The sequence below is a fragment of the Tetrao urogallus genome (assembly GCF_951394365.1).
Source record: "Tetrao urogallus genome assembly, chromosome: 7".
Taxonomy (NCBI): Eukaryota; Metazoa; Chordata; class Aves; order Galliformes; family Phasianidae; genus Tetrao; species Tetrao urogallus.
In genome coordinates, this window is record NC_136820.1 from 29,322,126 (window position 1) to 29,328,125 (window position 6,000).

The following is a 6,000-nucleotide window of genomic DNA, read 5'->3' on the forward strand; positions in this document are numbered from 1 at the left end:
AGTCCATTTGTACAGTTTTTTAACTTTGTACAGAACCTGCATGATTTATTTTTTTAAAAAGCTTTACAACATATCTGTTATTTTTATAAATATTTTTGTTTCATATATAAGCTATTGTAGAGCTTGAGTTACCAGTAAAAGCTAGCAAAATTTAAATGCTTTACCAAATTGGACAAGAGTGAATTGAGCCATTCTTGACTGTTGGACGAAGATGAATCTGGAAACTTTTTTCCCAGGGGATGTTGAGACTGATGGTGCTGTTAAGCACATCTCAGTTAACATCTTCACTTTACATGTCTTTCTGTAGAACATCAAGGAGGTTGTATGTGTTACAGTATTTTTAGACAAACTTTACTTTTAAAATATTCTTGGTAAATATGCTTAGGAGACCAGCCAGTCTTTTGAACATCTGCTTTTGATAAACTCTTACTTGGTTTCTGACAAATGTGATAGCTGGCTTTATTTTTACTCTTATTTCTCATACTTGGTGTCCATATTTATTCTAAAATACTGCATGAAGATGTCGAAAGGGAACTATTTTAAATCTTCAAAAGCCATATTCAATGTTTAGTGTGCTTGTAAGAAAACTGGACTTCTACTTTTGCCGTGCAATATAAAACATTTGCATATGGAGAAGGAGGAGGTTTACAAACAAATCTCATTCAGAGGTCTTCAGATACTTTAATAATTCTTATTCTGGACTGCAACACATCTTCAGTAACAAGAACTCATATAGGGGGTACTAAGTCACTTCTTTTCGACTATTTTTCCTTCTCATTGCTTATTTCATTTCCTTGAAACTGCAAGCAGTAGAGAATGCAGGACTTAATGCTACAATTACTGTTTAACATGCAAGTTTATAAGCGTTCTTCTTGCTCTTTACTAAGTCACAGCTGGGTCTTAGCAAATTGGGTCCCAAGTGTAAGATGGGGACCCTATGGATTCTGAAATGTCTTTGTACTTTAAGACAGTATTCATTATACACCTCTAAAAATTCTGGTTGTATTTCAGGGTTCTAAGTGCACTTGATTACTCCTTCCATGTAAGCTGCATGCTAAAACAGTTTGCAATACTTTGTAAAAAGAAGTTTAAAAAAAACAAAAAACAAAACAAAACCCCAAGTTTGTTGTTTTGTAATACCTTTAATGGTACCTCACTACTAGTAAGTACAGTTTAAGGAATTAAAGTAATGAACAAGTTAAAAAATAAACAGAAGATACTTTGAAGTCTTCTTAGCAAGCTTTATTATTTAATGGGCATAAATAGCAGTAAATTTATCTTTTATTTATGGTAAATAATGCAACAGTCAGGTCCTTTGTAGCATTCTTGCTTTCGTGGCACTGGTATCAGAAGTACTCTTTGCTACACAGCACTTCGTTACAGAACTAGAAGGAAAACGATGCGTGTCACAGTTACATATTTAACGAAAGTATTAATATGCCTTATTGCTGTATAGTTCTTTCTGCTAAGATTCTTATTTATTACTACCTAATAAATTGTTTACAAATCACCTTTGTTATTTGTGTTAACTGCAGCCAGCATCAAAGTGCCCTGAAATGTCTTATTGAGCAGGTGTTATCACCAAAGGGCTGTTGAACAGGCTGGTCTTTGCAGGTTTTGTAGGATAATAGTGAGATAGGATCATGGGAACAGTTCCACAGTGATTAGAAGTTAACACTGCTGTGCACCTGGGAAAGGGGTTGAGTAATCCTTGCGAGTGGTGTAGGATGGTCATGAGATAGGATCACAGGGAGGAGGGTTCCAGGTGATTGCAGATTAGGACGCACAGAGCACCTTGCTGCACACCTTGGAAACAACTCAGGAACGCGTCGGAAAAAGGGAACTCTTGAGTCCGGGCAAGCAGGCTGGGAGCAGGTGATGCCTATCGGAAGGCTTTGAGCTGGAGCTCCGGGCAGGCTGTTGGCAGCCGGGAACAGGAGGTGCTGCTGCGGTGTTGCGACAAGGAGGGGTGAGTGCCAGCCTGCTGTCTGGGAGTGGGGAAATGGGACTGGAGCAGAGAGTGAGGCAGCATGTGGACCACTAGCAGCTGTGCTCTGTGCCAAACAGTAGAGCTGAAAAAGCTGCAGAAATGAAAATCATGCCTTAGTAAGCAGGATCAACCATACAGGTTGATCACCATAAGCATTTTTTAAGTGAGTAGTTGAACTTTACAGTTGACAAAGCAAGGACCGAGTGTGTGTTCCAGCGAGGCAGCTGAAAATATACACTGTGGAAAAACAAGCATGGTTTTATCGCGTGGAGCAGTTCGTCAGCCTGTGCTGCAGGCAGGGCGGGCTGCTCGACCCCACCAGTGCTGCCCGCGCCAGCCACGGCGCGTTGGGCGGCGGCAAGGTACAGCGTGTATGGTGGGAGGCCGGCCGGCCGGCAGAATCGCTGCGAAGCTTAATACAAAGCAGCCGCAAAACGGTGTTCGGCCTTCAACGGAGGGCCAGCGGTACGCGTCCAGCTCTGTGCCCTGAGAGCAGCCGGGAAAGCGCCGCGTCCGCCGCCAGCCCCGCTCCCAGCCCGAGCAGCGCTCCTGCAGCGCGCGTGCGCAACCGCTCCTCGGCGCCGCGCGGAAGGCACCGCGGGTTGCCGCGGCAACGGCGGGCCGCCCTGAGGGAGCGGGCTCTGCGCTGCGCCTGCTGCTCTGCCGGCTGAGGCGGGACGGGCCGCTCCGGGGGCAGGCGGGAGCGGCTCCGGCTTAGCAGTGTTCGTGCCCGCGGCGCGGGGTAGGCGGTGTTGCTCCTGAGGAGGAGGACCCTCGGGTGCGTATGGGCTGCTGCGGCTGCCGCTGCTGCTGCTTGCAGTGAGCGGGAAGAGTTACTCTGAAAACACGGGGGTTCCCCCCGTCGTTGGTAGCTCAGGTTGGGTGTGCTTTAAAACTAGGGAGCAAAAAGGTAAGTCTGTCTGAGGGATGCACGTTTGAAGACTTAGCAAGAAGCGATGTCTCTGGAGAAGGAAGAAGATGACGTTCCGGGGGGTCTGAATACAGAACTGAAAAGCTTTCGCGGCACTGCTGACTACGGTGCCAGGGAAGACTCCTTACGTTTATCAGAGACTGCTGGAGTAGCTGACCCAACTGTGGAAAGTTTGAGTGAAATTTCACAGGAAGGGCCTCAAGCAGATCTGGAAGGCCATAAAAAGACTGAAAACGTCCCAAGAAGTGATTTACCGGGTAAAAGGAATGAGTTTGAATCCTCCACTGAGATAAACAGTCGCACAGCGCCTCAGGCTGTCTCTGAAACAGGTGTGAGGAAGCACGTGTTGAAGTCAGCTGACAAAGACACTGGAGAGCTAAAGCCAGTGCTTGCAGGGGCTGTCACAGGAGATGGCAGACCAGGCTTGTCACCATCAGCAGTGAATGCTGAAAGTGCTGGAAGCGGATCAACATTTTTGTTGCCTGCTGAAGAAAGGAGTTTCACACTTAGACTGAGTGATAAAGGGCTCCAGGACGTGCCTCAGTCTGCTTCCGAAAGCCAAAATGTAAAAACCTTGCTCTTACAGAACAACGAAATAAAAACGCTACGCTTAAATACAGTTAACCTGTCTAATCTGGAGATCCTGATACTTGAAAGAAACAGACTGACACTGCTGCCACCAGAAATATCATTGCTTCATAAACTGAAAGTGTTAAATGTCAGTCACAACCGGTTATCGTGCCTCCCTGAAGAATTGCCCAAGCTTGTAAATATTAAGGAGCTCTTTCTCAATCACAACAGCATTGATGAATTTCCTTTTGCATTGAAAAGCCTTGAAACATTAGAGCTTGCTGGGAACAAGCTAAAAACTTTGCCAGATGCCATGATTGACATGAAAAACTTGAAGGTACTCAACATTGATTCCAATCAGATCTCAATATTTCCAAGAGTTCTCTGCTATCTTCCTAATCTAGTAAATCTCAGTTTATGTGAGAACTTCATTCAGAGTTTGCCGAAGGATATTAAGGAGCTCAAGAAATTACAAGAATTTTCAATTAGTCGCAATAAGCTTATATTTCTGGCTGTGCAGCTTTTCCAGCTGACAAAACTGAAAGGACTCAGAGCTGATGATAACAAATTGGAGTTTCTGTCAGATAAAGTGGAGAACTTGAGAGAACTTACGTTCCTGAACCTTTCAAAAAATTTATTCAAAAGCATTACAGATAATCTTTGCAACTGTACTATGCTGAAACATCTTGTTCTATGTGATAATCAGTTAACCCAGCTCCCTGCCAATATTCACAGACTTAAAAATTTAAAGGAGCTTTCTTTAAATGGGAATCAACTAAACTCACTGGTTGAACAAATATCACATTTAAAAGAGCTCTCCAAAATAGAGCTTTCTGGAAACGTATTAACATACATCCCTGTCGAATTAAAAACTTGTATTAGGATAACCGAAGCTGATCTCAGCAATAATAAGCTCTCTCAGTTTCCAAATGCGGTGTGTGCACTATCTGATCTTAAATACTTAAATCTCAGTGGCAACTCTATTTCAGAATTAATACCTGGGATTTCTGATATTAAAGATTTGGAGCATCTAGAATTAAACAAGAATAAACTGTCTTCATTTTCTGCATGCTTGTGCAGCCTCACAAAACTCGTTTACTTGGATGTAAGTGAGAATGAAATCAATAGTATGCCAGCAGTGGTATCTGAAATGAAGGCTCTCCAGGTTCTTCTTCTGCACCACAATAAGTTTGACTCATTTCCTGAAGAATTGTGTTCTTTAAAGGGTTTAAAAACACTCGACATTTCAAATAATCAGATAAAGAATATTCCTTTAAAGATCAGCAATTTGGAAATGATTAAAGACTTAAATGTATCAAACAACCAGTTTGCATCTTTTCCTTCTGAAATATGTCTTCTTTCGTCACTGGAGAAATTGACTGTGTGTCAGGCGAATGGGTTGAAGGTAAGAGAATGTTTCCTTAGGTTAGAAACCTTGTGTTGTGCAGATAGTCATGCTGGAAAATTAGTATAGACATTTTCCAAATGTATTAATGCTCCTGTGTTTGAGTAGAGCAGAAAAAAAGCTTGTGAAGAGGAAAGTATATGTTTGTATTTACCAATTTTTAATACCAGAGCTGGACAAAATTCTGTTAGGATACACATACTTTTTATCCTAGTGTATGGGATCTGCTGAGTCACGGCCTGAACCTCTGATTGACCACCTGAGGCGAGCACTGAGTCAGCCACAGGAGCACAGGTGCAGGCAATTCACTGTGCTGCTGGAAGGGGAGGAGCCTGGCTGCACCTCTCCTAGACCTGTTTAAGAGCTGGCTACCAGTGGGGAAGGATCTCTTCTGGAGATCTGCTCTGCTGGAGTTTTGTAAGTGAGCCCAGGGTGCGGGTAAGCTTTCTATCTATTCTCTTTTTGTTATGATTATCTGCTTTGTCAAACTCTCTTGCTTATTTTGTAATTATAGCATCTTAATATTCATTGATTATGTACCTAGCTGGAAATTGATAGATAAGCCTGCCTCCAAGATTCCTCTGTTAAATGAACCAATCTTTCCAACTCTGTCATACTTCTTACAAGTTCATTAAACTTTCCCTAGCTCAAACAAGAAAAGCTGTATTACTTCAGTGATTGCTTATAGCAGAGAAAATTGCTTCATGTTTCTGAAATCCAAAGTTTAATAACTTCGTTTAACAAATACTAAGGAACAGGTCAGAACAATCTCCTGAGGAAACGTAAACCTTCTTTTCCAATTAACAATGCAGGTTAGTGGTTGTTATGGATAGAGTGGAATTGCTCTTACTATCAGTTGAAAACAAAGAAAATCTCTTTCTGAAGCAAATGCACAGCGCTTGCCTCATTCATGTTAAAAGTTAAGCATTTTAATCTCTTCTTTCACCTGAGTTTGCAAAATCGGCTTTACAGAAAAGTCTCAGGTTTGTTCGTATGATTCCAAGTATGGTTATATCTTCCAAGGGATTACTTCTCTCAGACACAAAAAGTCTGCTATCATAGTCTTGTTTCCACAATAACTGGAGAACAGTTGAAGTTCCTAAG